This window comes from Quercus robur, chromosome 5, assembly GCF_932294415.1.
Source record: "Quercus robur chromosome 5, dhQueRobu3.1, whole genome shotgun sequence".
In the NCBI taxonomy this organism is placed as follows: domain Eukaryota; kingdom Viridiplantae; phylum Streptophyta; class Magnoliopsida; order Fagales; family Fagaceae; genus Quercus; species Quercus robur.
The window spans coordinates 63,151,047-63,163,765 of NC_065538.1; the positions used below are offsets into that span (position 1 = coordinate 63,151,047).

General features: G+C 31.4%; 1 protein-coding gene across 1 annotated transcript in view; it reads left to right on the forward strand.

Moving 5' to 3' along the window:
• LOC126726627 (ABC transporter C family member 2-like) overlaps positions 1-12,719 on the forward strand; it is a 106,162-nt gene that overhangs the window by 62,422 nt on the left and 31,021 nt on the right. The gene's annotated exons all lie outside the window — the stretch shown is intronic.

Genomic DNA, 12,719 nt, shown 5'->3' on the forward strand with positions numbered 1-12,719 from the left:
TCAAAAAGACAAAAAAAAGAGTAAAGAAATCAAAGCTATAAATTATGTTGAAATCCATTAATTTGTAGCAGTGGAGCTAAATAGTTATAATGCTATTTTAGCTCCACTAAAGTACCAAAAAGAGCCACGCAGCAATGGAGGCATAGTTATAATTTTTAGCTGAACTGCTACAGTGCACATCTATCTATAGATGTGCACTGTAGCAGACATCTAAAAAAAAAAAAAAAAATTTATTCACCCCTCCGGATTAAAATGATACTGGTTTGTTTAATTTTTTCATTCTTTTATTCTCATCTCACCGTCCTCTCTCTCACTCTTAAGCTCCCATTTGAGAAATTTCTCTCAAGCTCTCACCTCTCTGAAACTCTTAAGCTCACTCTCACCATCTCACCTGAAACTCACCATCTCTCAAGCTCAAGCTCTCAGACCAACGCTGTCCCAGTCGAAGCTCGACCCACCGTCATCCCAGCCACCGATCGCCTCAGACCCACCAACTGTCCCAGCCGTCGATCGCCTCAAACCAACGCCGTCCCAACCGCCCATCTCTCTTAGATCGCCTCAGTGCTTGCTCGGAGTGCTTGCTCGCCGATCAGTGCTGCTTCACCAGACCCACGCCGGCATCAGTGCTGCCTCACCAAATCCACGCCGTCGATCGGAGTGCATGCTCTTCGATCGGGTGGGTTTTTAGTGATTTTTTATTTTGTTTGGTCTGGGTTGAGGAAAAAAATTGGAGATTTGGGTTTATTTTTTATTTTTGCCTGCTGTGTACTGGTGGTGGTGTTGGTGGTGGTTGTGGGTGTAGGTGTGGGTGTGGCTGATGGTAGAGGTGGTTGTGGCTGGTTCTGTGTATGTTTTTTTTTTAATGGGATATATCATTTTATTGTAGTGGTTATATTATTTTATTATGATATTTATATTATTTTATTGTGTTGAAAGCTAAAATAGATCCATTGCTGCAGCATGTATGTAGGTAAAATAGATAAAATAACTTTTGGTGGAGCTAAAAAGCTAAATTTTTAACTCCACTGCTGTAGATGTTCTCACACGCACCACATGCCTATCATCCGATCATTGAGAGAGACGAAACTTAGCCCAATCAGCTGCAACCTCATCTAACCAAGCATGACATTGCTTAAAGTTACTTAGCCCCATCGGCTGCAACCTCAACTAACGGAGCATGACATTACTTAAAGTTACACATGGTGTAATTTTAAGCAATATTACACCAACTAATAGTTTTCAATTTGATGCAAATTTTGACAAATCCATTGTTAGATGACATTATTTTTGTATATTCTCTATGTTTGCAAAATTTCAAGGTGATCAAAGATCAATAACTATGTCATCAATCAATTGTATAAATTCAAGTTTTTTTTAATTTGAAATAATGCACAAAAGATTAGTTTATGCATCAAATGGTAAATTACATTTGATTAGCATCAAATTTGGTATGTACATTAAAAACATATAGAACATGTAATTGAACAATTGGATTTTCGAAATATGAATTCAATAATAAGTTATTGAGTGATGTATATATGTATATATATATTTGGTCGGGTTCAAGTTACACTTGATATAATCTATATATATAATAATAGGTAAAGCAGAGAGAAAATTCAATTAAATTTCTAATTGGAATTCAATTAGAGTATAATTCTGCGTGTCTCATCTAATCTAAATTTTAGAATTTTGTGCCAAGTGAATTAATTTAGTGTAAATATTGAATTTCAATTAAAGTTTAATTTTGTGCCACGTATCCCATCTAATATAAATTTTTAAATTTTTGTGCCAAATTAGTTAATTTAGTGTAAAAAACGAGGAATCCAATATAATAAACAATGAAAAACATAATCATATAACTAAAAAAAATTCAAATTTATAAATCATCTATATGTATATTATTAGGAAAAGTTTGGAGAAAATTGAATTAGAATTTGAAATTATAATCCAATTTTGTGTCATGTGTCTAAATTTATGTGGGCACTACACTATAATTATCCACTTAACCTTATGCCATGCGTCTACTTAAATTTTTTAATCTTTTTGTCAAATGAGTTAATGAGTGCAAAATACTAAGAATATAATATTAATGAACTATAAAAATTTTTAAAAAATCACATATACTCAATAAAAATCACTAGATGTTTCTCAAAAGATAAATAAAATAAAAATCACTACATAACAAAAATCACCACACGTTCTATCTTATTAAAAATTAGGAAAAAAAAATGATCATAAGTAGTATTAAATTTAGGTAAGAATTTTAATATGTGAATAATTACGTTTACTTTAAAAAAATAATTTGACTAATTATCTATATTTTATGATAAGAATTGTGTTTAATTTTAAATGTATCTATATGTATGCATGAATGCATGTACTAGAATTTGAAATTATAATTCAATTTTGTGCCATATGTCTAAATTTATGTGGGAACTACACCATAATTATCTACTTAAGCTTGTGCCTTGTGTCTACTTAAATTTTTTAATCTTTTTGTCAAATGAGTTAATGAATGCAAAATACTAAGAATCTAATATTAATGAACTATAAAATTTATAATAATAAAAAAAAAACAATCACATATACTCAATAAAAGTCACCACATGTTTCTCAAAAGATAAATAAAATAAAAATCACCACATAACAAAAATCACCGCACGTTCTATCTTATTAAAAATTATGAAAAAAAATTTATCATAAATAGTATTAAATTTAGGTAAGAATTTTAATATGTGACTAATTACGTTTACTTTAAGAAAATAATTTGACTAATTATCTATATTTTATGATAAAAATTGTGTTTAATTTTAAATGTATCTATATGCATGGATGAATGCAAATGTTACATGCTTTAAAAAATTAATTTGACTAATTATTTATATTTTTATAATAAAATTTTTGTTTAATTTAAATGTATTCATGCGTTTGCATGGAGTTACATGCTAGTTCTAAGTAATGTTACACTACTCAATATTTTTTAATAGGATATTAATTTTAACAAATCCATCGATTGATTATATTATTTTCGTATATTCTCTATGTTTGCAAAATTTTAAGGTAATCAAATATCAATAGCCATGTCATTAATCAATTGTTTAAATTCAAGTTTTTGTAATTTAAAATAATGCATAAAAAATATGTTTATGAATGAAATAGTAAATAACATCCGATTAGCATGAAAGAAATGGGAAAGCAACCTCTACAACTTCTCCAGTAGTTATAATCCCATATTTTTACTATCTTTTACCTCCATATTTCTCATACTTCCATACATCACACATGTTACAAATACTACATCCTACAACATATTTATATCTTTTACCATCTCCACACTTCTCAAAAGATATCAAACACTCATACAAAAGCTCTTCTCTTAGAAGACACAACTACTTTTTATAAAAACCCTTCTCTTAGAAAGCACAACTACTTCTTACATAAAACCCTTCTCTTTGAAGGCACAAATACTCCATGCAAAAATCCTTCTCATGGAAGGCAACACTATTCATAACTTCACAACAACTAAAAGAGTATTATCAAGGGAAAAACTCATTTAAGTGCATGATAAGAGGAGTAAGCTTAACCAGCCCCTACATACAACTTGACATACTCTTTCTTCCTCCAGTTGCACCCATTTTCCCCCCTCAATCTTGAAGTTATCATGGCAAATTGCCTCTCTACCTCTAGGGTTACTCTGTTGGGATATTATTAACTCACAGAAGCTGTACAGCTGGGCTACAAACCATACAAAAATAAGTGACTTTGCTTCCATATCGTTAAATTTAGATGTTGAGTATATGAAGGCATTTATGAAGGTTTATGAAGGCATTTATGAGTTAAGAGCTGAAGAGTTTAGTTCCTAATCTGGAAACTAAAAAACTAAAAAACTTAGAACTTTATTAAGAGAACTTCATTAAGAGCTTAAGAAGATCATTCAAGGGAGAAAGAATAGGGAAGCTTAAGAGAGAGTTGTTCTTCTCCATTGGTGTCCCCCTTAAGGTGTTGATGAAGGGTTCCATTTAGTTGAGTTTAGAGGGGTATTTTAGCAAATAATCTCAGCCAAAATCTGTCCCAACTAGCAAATGAATCTTCAGAGAATCCATCTTAAGATTTGGTCAAAAATGGTATGTTTAGCTTTAAGATATTCTTGCTATTTCGAGTAAGAGCTGCTGGGGAAAGAGCAATAGAAAAGGAAGGTATTTTAGCAAGAAAAAGGTAGTTTCAATAGTTAGTTTTGGTTTTAGCCAAATGTGGAAAAATCAGTAATGCTCAAGCTACTGGATCAGCTGTCACAGCTATTTTGAAAATGCTGTCCCAGCTGTTAGGAAAAGCTGTGACAGCTATCACGAGACACTTATCACAGTTGTCATAAGACAGCTGTTTGCTTTGGGTAGAAGCCAATGAGGTCAAATAGGTGATTTCAGAGTGCTGGAGAGGACATTCAGCATTTATTGAATGGATTTGGTTGAAAATGGTAAGATCTCTTTGAAGGGTATCTTGCTATTTTGGGTATAGCAGCTGGTTGCTGGGATTTCAGCATTAAATGGCTGATGATATCACTTCCAACTAAGTGTCAAGTGCTGAATACACTACTGGGATTCAGTTGGAAATGTTTCCTTTTTTTAGGTGTTTGTATTTTTGGTGCAAGGTTCCATTACAACATATTTCTAACAAGTAATATAAGGATTGGTTGAAGGCTAAGGAAGTTTTAGAGATTTGGTCAAAGTCTCATTGGGTTGTGACATAATCTTGGTGAGCAAGAAGAGTATTTAATGCTCTACTCTAACAGTTGACAGAGAAATATATGGTCTGATTGTGGCAGACAACAGCTGGCTATAAAAGATATCATAAATATTTTGTATATAGTTGGAGATAAAAGATAGGCAATCAAATTAGGCCATGTGTTTGAGTTGGATTTTACCTGAAAGAAGTAATGAGATTTATGTAGAATAATATAATGAAATTTCTAAATTTGTATAGTAACAACTAGGGATTGAATGAACAGTTACGCAGTAGTTAGATGGCTGGAGATATTGAATATTTGTCACATGATAAATATTAAGTTTTAGAAAAAGAGTAATAGGGAATTCTATTATTTTAAGTGCTACGTGATAAGAGATGCTTACCAAATGTTACCCAGTACACACGGACTCGTCAGAGTTCAAGGAGTTGGAGAAAACACGCCAAGCAACATGTTTCTTTTATCAATTTTAAATTGCTGGAGCTTTACTGAACATACCTCTTGACCCTCCAAACCACGACTTCCAAAGTTTCCCTAAAGAGACTTATGAGCTTAGATCATAAGCTAAAGATGAGATGACGTACCTTGAGTTTTGTTGTTATTTTGTGTAAATATGGGCTCTTGTTGAATAAGCCACTTGCCATGAGTGTAAGAGAAGTAATATGGGCCATAAACTTTGATTCATTGCTTAAGCCCGATCCATATGTTGATGTTGATGATGTCGTGGGGTTATGATCCCAATTGATGAAGATAAAATGTGGACATGAATCCGCCTCTTGAAGTAAGAATCTCGCAGGCCATGTGAGCCAAATCTATGTAATTGAATGAGATATGAGCTTACTTTGGGTTTTAAATAGATTTACCCAAAAAATCAATAATATGTTGATGTGGTATGAGTTGCCAATGAAGTAATGCCACATGGGCCGAAAAAATGGTCCTCAACAACAAGTTGACCTGAAAGTGACACAATAAGAAATGTGTTATAAGTGAGTCAACCCGTGTAACCCGTAATAGACACGTTTGACAAACCAATTTATTTATGTCAACCCAAAATGACCACTTAACACAACCCATTTATTTGTATACCGTTTAATTTGTATAACAAATAAAAATTTATTTTATTTTAGATTTGTCAAATACCTTTTATATCTAACATATATTTTAAATTTAAAAAGAAAAGTGAGTAATTACAAAAACTTACAAGGGATATAATTGAAAATTGAAACTTTACAAAACCTAGATCTTTAAACCCTAAATCTCTAAACCTTCTTATAAATATCTTTTCTTTTTTTTTTTTCTTTTTTTTTTAAAAATTTCAGCCGTACTACTCACTCTAATATCTTGTAGTTTCTTGTCCAATTCTTAAACTCAAAATCTCAAACCTGTTATTGCTCTCTCTCTCTCTCTCTCTCTCTCTCTCTCTCTCTCTCTCTCTCTCTCTCTCTCTCTCTAATGTGTTTATTTTTTCTGCATAATACTTTTGTTCTATAAACTTTGAATCTATGTTCCGTTATTAATATATGAGATATATTAATTGTTGATTAAGGCCAAGGTTGTAGCTTTTGTCTTGTGTCGTGTGTTTTTTTTTTTTTTTTGGGTGTTTGTATTAGTGTTGGACACCGTCTGCATATCTTGCAAGTGGGTTTATTAAGATAGTTTTATAAACTAGATTTGATAGGTATTGCTTTTAAAAATTACAAGAATGTGGGTTGAAGATTTGAAGTGTGTGCATTGCTTTTGGGATAGTCAAAAGAGGCTCTCAGAGTTGAGACGCCACAAGCTCCAGGGTGACCGGTTTTAGTATCAGATTCGATGAGGACTTGAGGATTTCAGTGGTGGGGAGAGACAGATTTGGAGTTTTGGGTTCTTTGTTGAGATGGAACCCAAACCCACTTCAATCTCAACATTGATTGTGATGATGAGATGAAGGTGTAGAGCGATTTTTTTTTTTTTTCATCATGGTTTTATTTTAAGAGCAAGTCAGCAGCAAACTTGTTGGTGCACTGTTTACGGGACCCACAAACTTCTTTTTTCAACAAAATTTTAATTAAAAATGAGTCCCACGACATTATTCACATATTTAAAAATTATTTTACTACAGTATTTTCAGTTTTCAGCAAAATAAGCGGTATCTCCACTCTCTTCTCAGTTGAAAATTAAAATCCCTAGAAGTCTAGGTCGTGGAGCGTAACGCAGTGACATAGTCAAAAGAGGCTCTCAGAGTTGAGACGCCACAAGCTCCAGGGCGGCCGGTTTTGGTATCAGATTCAGTGGGGACCTGAGGATTTCGGTGGTGGGGAGAGACAGATTTGGAGTTTTGGGTCCTTTGCTGAGATGGAACCCATGCCCATTTCAATCTCAACATTGATTGTGATGACGAGATGAAGGTGCAGAGCGAAATTTTTTATTTATTTATTTTTTTCATCATGGCTTTATTTTAAGAGCAAGTCAGCAGCAAACTTGTTGGAACTTGGGAGAGGAGATTTTGCATTTGAGTGTTGCTGTTGCATGTTGCTGGGTTCCTTGATTTGAAAGTTGTTGTCATTATTTATTTGTTTTCATGGGAAACATTGTTGTCATTTGTATAAGGGAATATGAATAAGACATCAGAATCATTGTCCCAAAATTATCAAGGAGGTCTGAATTACTCTAACTAATTCAAATACTTGCTTTGTGTTCATTCTAAAGGCATACACCAAAGATAAGGATACAATTTTGTACATACCACTAACTTTGATTGATTTTCATTTTTTGTTTTTTAAATTAACAATATTGAAGAAATAGCAAAGATTGATGTTCGAAAATTTGAATCAAGATTGTAATAGCTATATTTGGTTGTGGGGCTTTGAAGAATTGGTTTTGATGCAAATATCGAAATAGAGTTGGGGAGAAAAAGAAAGAGGTAGGTCGTAGGTAAGATAATGGGTTTGATTGAAATTTGTAATTTTGCCGATGAGTTTAGTTTGCATTTTAACCCAAAGTTAGGTTTGTGTAGTTAGTGGAAGCTAACTCATTTTTTTTTAACAGAGGTCATGTGTTTATTGGTTGGTAGGACTTGGTAGGACCAAGTTAGTAGTCCTCTATTAGGTTCTAATAATTTCTCATTTTTCTGGTACAACTATTAATGTTATTTATTCATAGCTGCTAATTCTCGGACTCCCAAGGTGACACTCTCATGTCTAACCGATTCATCAAAAATAGAGAAAAGTGATACTATCGTGAATTGAGAGGATTTTACTTTCACAATCAAAATTCTATCTACCTTGGATCCGGTTAAGATTCGTTTATTTTGCTGAGAATAAATTTTTTTTAGTGAAAATATCGTAGACAAAGATAAAAGTTGAAATAGCATAATAAAACTCATGAATAATATTAAAAAAAATGTAATAAGTCCTACAAAATGATAACAAAAATAAAATAAATAATAAAATAAATTAGTAAAATTAACCATCAGACACTTTTTGTTTGGAGGGCAAACCTACGAAAGTTCTTCAACTTTCTCAAAAGCTTTCTTGTTTATCACTCTAATAGTAGAACTATAATAATAATAAAGTACCTACTACGGGTTGATATTGACTGAGCTTTTAAATCAAGAAAAGCGACTTTTGATGGTGTGATTGATTGAGATTCATTTCTGCTAGTCAATCCTAACAGTCTAACCAAACTAAACGAAGTATCCTTAATTACCTATAAAAAAAAAAAGAAAGAAAAAGAAAAAGAAAAAGTATTCTTATATATGGTCGTGTTTGACTACAACCAATGCATTTATTTTTTTGTTTTTTTGTTTTCTTGGTTTGCAAGAAAGTCTTTGCCTCATCAATTTTTTTTTTCTCCCCACATATTCGAGTCATGTTACATTAGGCCTAACTTCTACCAACGCTCTATTTTAAATCCCCAAATGTAGATTCTCAAAAAAAATAAAAAAAAAGTCCCCAAATGTATTTTGATTAATTAATTGAATTAAATCAATAGAGTATTCAACTAAATTACATAAAATATAAGTTTCCCTATTGGATTATTGACTTTTAATATTTTCAATTGTAATGCGGGAGGAGTTCAATGGAAATGAGTAAGTATATATAAACAATTACATGGTACTATTATTGTGACATGTCATTTTAAGATATAACAAAGAAATGATTAATACTTTTCTAAAAGATGTAGCTATCAAAGTACAAAGTTTTCATAATGATCTTCCTTATACTAGCGCATTACAAATGTGCATCACATTTTTTTTCTTCCACAAATATTTTATTGAGGTAAATAAGGTACAAACAGAAAGCTCAGTATTATAGTCTACTCTCATTTATTTGAAAAATCATAGTTTTTTATATTTTTTTTGTTATACAAGATATAAATTTTACTTTAATCTAATCTAAGTATTATGTGTGTGAAATTTTCTCCTGAAGACTTAAACTCCAACCCTTGTCCCTCACTCCCTATGAGTACTTATATTTGTAGAGCGACCATCATACCAAGAATGTGCGGTGGTCGAAAAACCAGAGGTTGAATCTCCTTCTATATTAACTAACTGAAGTGTGAATTTAATGAAGAATACATTATATGTGTGAAAATCAGAGTTTGAAACTCCCTCTATTTTAACTGACTGAAGTGTGCATTGTGAAGTATACACTATATGTGTGGAAAGCAAAGTTCCTCGTGCAATTAGTAAAGTAAATATTATATGCATGGAAAGCAGAGTTCACAAACCCTTTTTTCAAAAATAAAATATTTTCTTACACTTGTTTACATCTATCATTAAATATCAATATTCGCGGTTAATGTAAGAACGTCTACATTTTTAAAATATATATATATATATAATCAATTGCTTAAAGTGTAAGATAGTGAGTGATTGACATTTTAGCAATTTTTATAGGTGTATTTTAACCTTTTTTTTTTATTTAGCTTAAGTGAGAAATGGAGTAAAGTAAAAGCATCTCCAATGGTCTATATAAACCCAAAATTATCTCTATAATAGATAGTGAAATCCAAAAAAATCTCTCCAATGGACTCTCTATTCCTAGATTTTTTTGGCTCATGAACAGTAGTTCATAAAGTCTAATGAGCTATTTTTCACTCTTCAAATGTTTTTTTCCTATTATAATAATTAAGTGTTGAATAAAAAAATGTTGAAAGATGTGTAGTTGTTAAAAAAATAATAAAAAATGAATGAAGAAATAATATTTAAATGAGATAGAGAATATGTTAAAAATATATTTGAAAAAGTGAGTAGTTAAAAAGTAAAAGTCATTGTTCATTCTCCAAATAGTACACAAATTTGAAAATTTTACTGGAGATGCTCTAATGATCTAAAAGTTTTACTCTTGCAGCATTAGTTAAGAACGTGCAAGAACATCCCACGTGAAAACTGAAAAGTGGTGTACAAGTTGTACTTGAGAATCCAAATTTGCTTTTAGGGGGAGAGGCCTCTGCGATTTACCAGAAAATACAAAAGGGTATACATTGATGTGGTGATTATGGTCCACTATGGGACTATTCTTTGCATGAAAATATGGAACTAACTTTGCCATGCCATTGATGTGGTCCATAAGATACTCAAAATTCCCAACATAGTTTGGGCATTTATTCTTCTCCAAAAAAAAAAAAAAAAAATATAGACAATTATAACATTTTCATCTACTAGTAAACATGTAATAGATGGAAAATTTTGATTATGTAACCAGCCACTGGTTAGTCCGGTTATGTAAAGTTAGATTTGTTCAATTCTTTCCTTAATTTGTACACAATCATATAAATGGGGAAAAAAAAATCAACTCCTAGAAATCCTGGATCCATGGTGTTTTGAATCATTTAATTCCTAAATGTTGGTGGGTTGAATCAGAAATGTTTTATATTGATGCAATTTTTTTTTTTTTTTTTTGAGAAAGTATAAAATGTTGTTAAAGATAGTGTTAAAAGCTTAGTAACTCAGTAACATTGCTTGTTCTTCTTTATGAGGAGAAGCAAGGTTCGAATCCCCTTTCCCCATTTGTTGTAACAACTTAATTATAAAAAAAATTATAGTCATGATTTCTCCATTTACATATTGTCAACTAATCTAATTTTCCATGACACACCATTGGCTTGATGGTTACTTATGTATAAGTGCTTGTGAGGTGTGAAGGGGTAAGGATTAGGGTTCAAGTTTCCAGGAGGAAGTTTCACACACATATATACTTAGATTATGTTAGAATAGAATTCTGTTTGAGAGGAAAAAAAAAAAATCAAACTTGAAGGCCTAGTGAAGTGGAAGTAATAAATTTTAACAAGTTTAGAGAGCTCTCTCTCTCTCTCTCACACACACACACAAACACACACACACACACACAAAAGCTTTCTATCTTTATTAAAAAAAAAAAAAGAGATGTAAGGGTTTGTTTGGTTATGGGGATGAAAAAGTGGGAGGATAGAATAAGTTTTAATTTTTTTAATAGTATTTGGTTAGGGAGAGTGGTGAAAAGTGGAGGAATAAAAAACTTTTTTTTTTTTGAGAATAAAAAAAACTCTTTTATTTAGTTGCAAAGAATGAGAGGATCTAAAAGATAAATTGGGTAAATTTACTCCTATGCCCCTAGTACCAAGAAAAATATTTAATATTATATAAAGAAAAATAACTAAAAGTTAATGAAAAAAAAAAGACTAAAAGTTAAGCACCCAAAAAAAAAAAAACTAAAATGTAACATAACTATATATAAAAAAAAAAGACAACAACATTTAAATAGCGGAGGTTAAATGGGTAATTTCCCATCAAACCTAGTACTTTTCTCCCGGTACTTTTCTCCCAAATTTTGGGAGAAAACAATTTTTTCCCAATGCTGCGTTGAGGAAAAAACTCCTAGGCACTAGGCCCCACTATTTTATCTCATATTTTTTCTTTTGTTCACTTTTCTTTCCAACCAGACTGGTGTCAAGGTGTATTTGAAAAATGGATTTGAAAAAAAAAACTTACTTAACTAAGGGTACTAGCATTAATGCTTGTATAATAGAAAAAATATCACATTTTATGCAATCAAACTAAAAATTCACCCACATCAATTTATGCAAAGTTGTGAAAAAATATACGATTGTCACAATAACTGCGTAAATTTATATTTACACTATTTATTTTGTATTTAATTTTTTTTATTTACGTATCCTAATGATAAAAGAAGAGAGTGAATGATGGTTGCTGTGTATAAAAAAAAGAGAATGAATGATAGTTTTGCAAGCGAAAAAAGAGAAACAATTAAAAAATTAAGAAAATTTAATATATAAATAAAATATAATGTAAAATAGTTGGATGGAAAATCGAATTGCTGGTCTATAATTTTCCTTTTTTATTGCTCTTCTATAGATAGCTCATTGACCAATGCATATTCAACATATATGCTCCCAAGAATACACAAACCTTCTTTAAGGGCAATAAACTTTACCAAAAGAGAGAGAGTAGTAGAGCTTATAGTAAGTAGCCGAGCTGTGATACAATGAGAGAGCCTCTGCATTGAAGGAGATTTTGTTTCCCTAAAATAAAAATAGAGATCAACCTGTCAAATTTTTTATTATAACTTATAAATGGAAAAAAAAAAAAATCATTAACTTAAAAGGGCACAAAAATCTTGAAGAATGAAGGGAAGCCAGCCCGCCACCACAACCACAATCCCAAAATACCAAAAAAACAGAAAAAAAGAAAAGAAAAGAAAAAAAAGAAGCTACAAACCAAAAAGTGACCCCATCTATTTCATTCAATAGGTAAAAGACAATCCTAACCCTATAAAGTGTTCACATTTATAATGTAGAGAGAGCCAAAGCCAAAACACAATGAGAACTCCAATAATTGTCTCTATTCTTGCAATATACCAAGTTCCACGGCCCCCCATAAATTCTCTTCCACTTTGGAGGTTGGACCATACTTACTCACCTACCCTTTACCCTCTAAATTCTTTTTTTTTTTTTTTTAAACCTACCCTATAAATCCCATATAAAAAAATGAAAT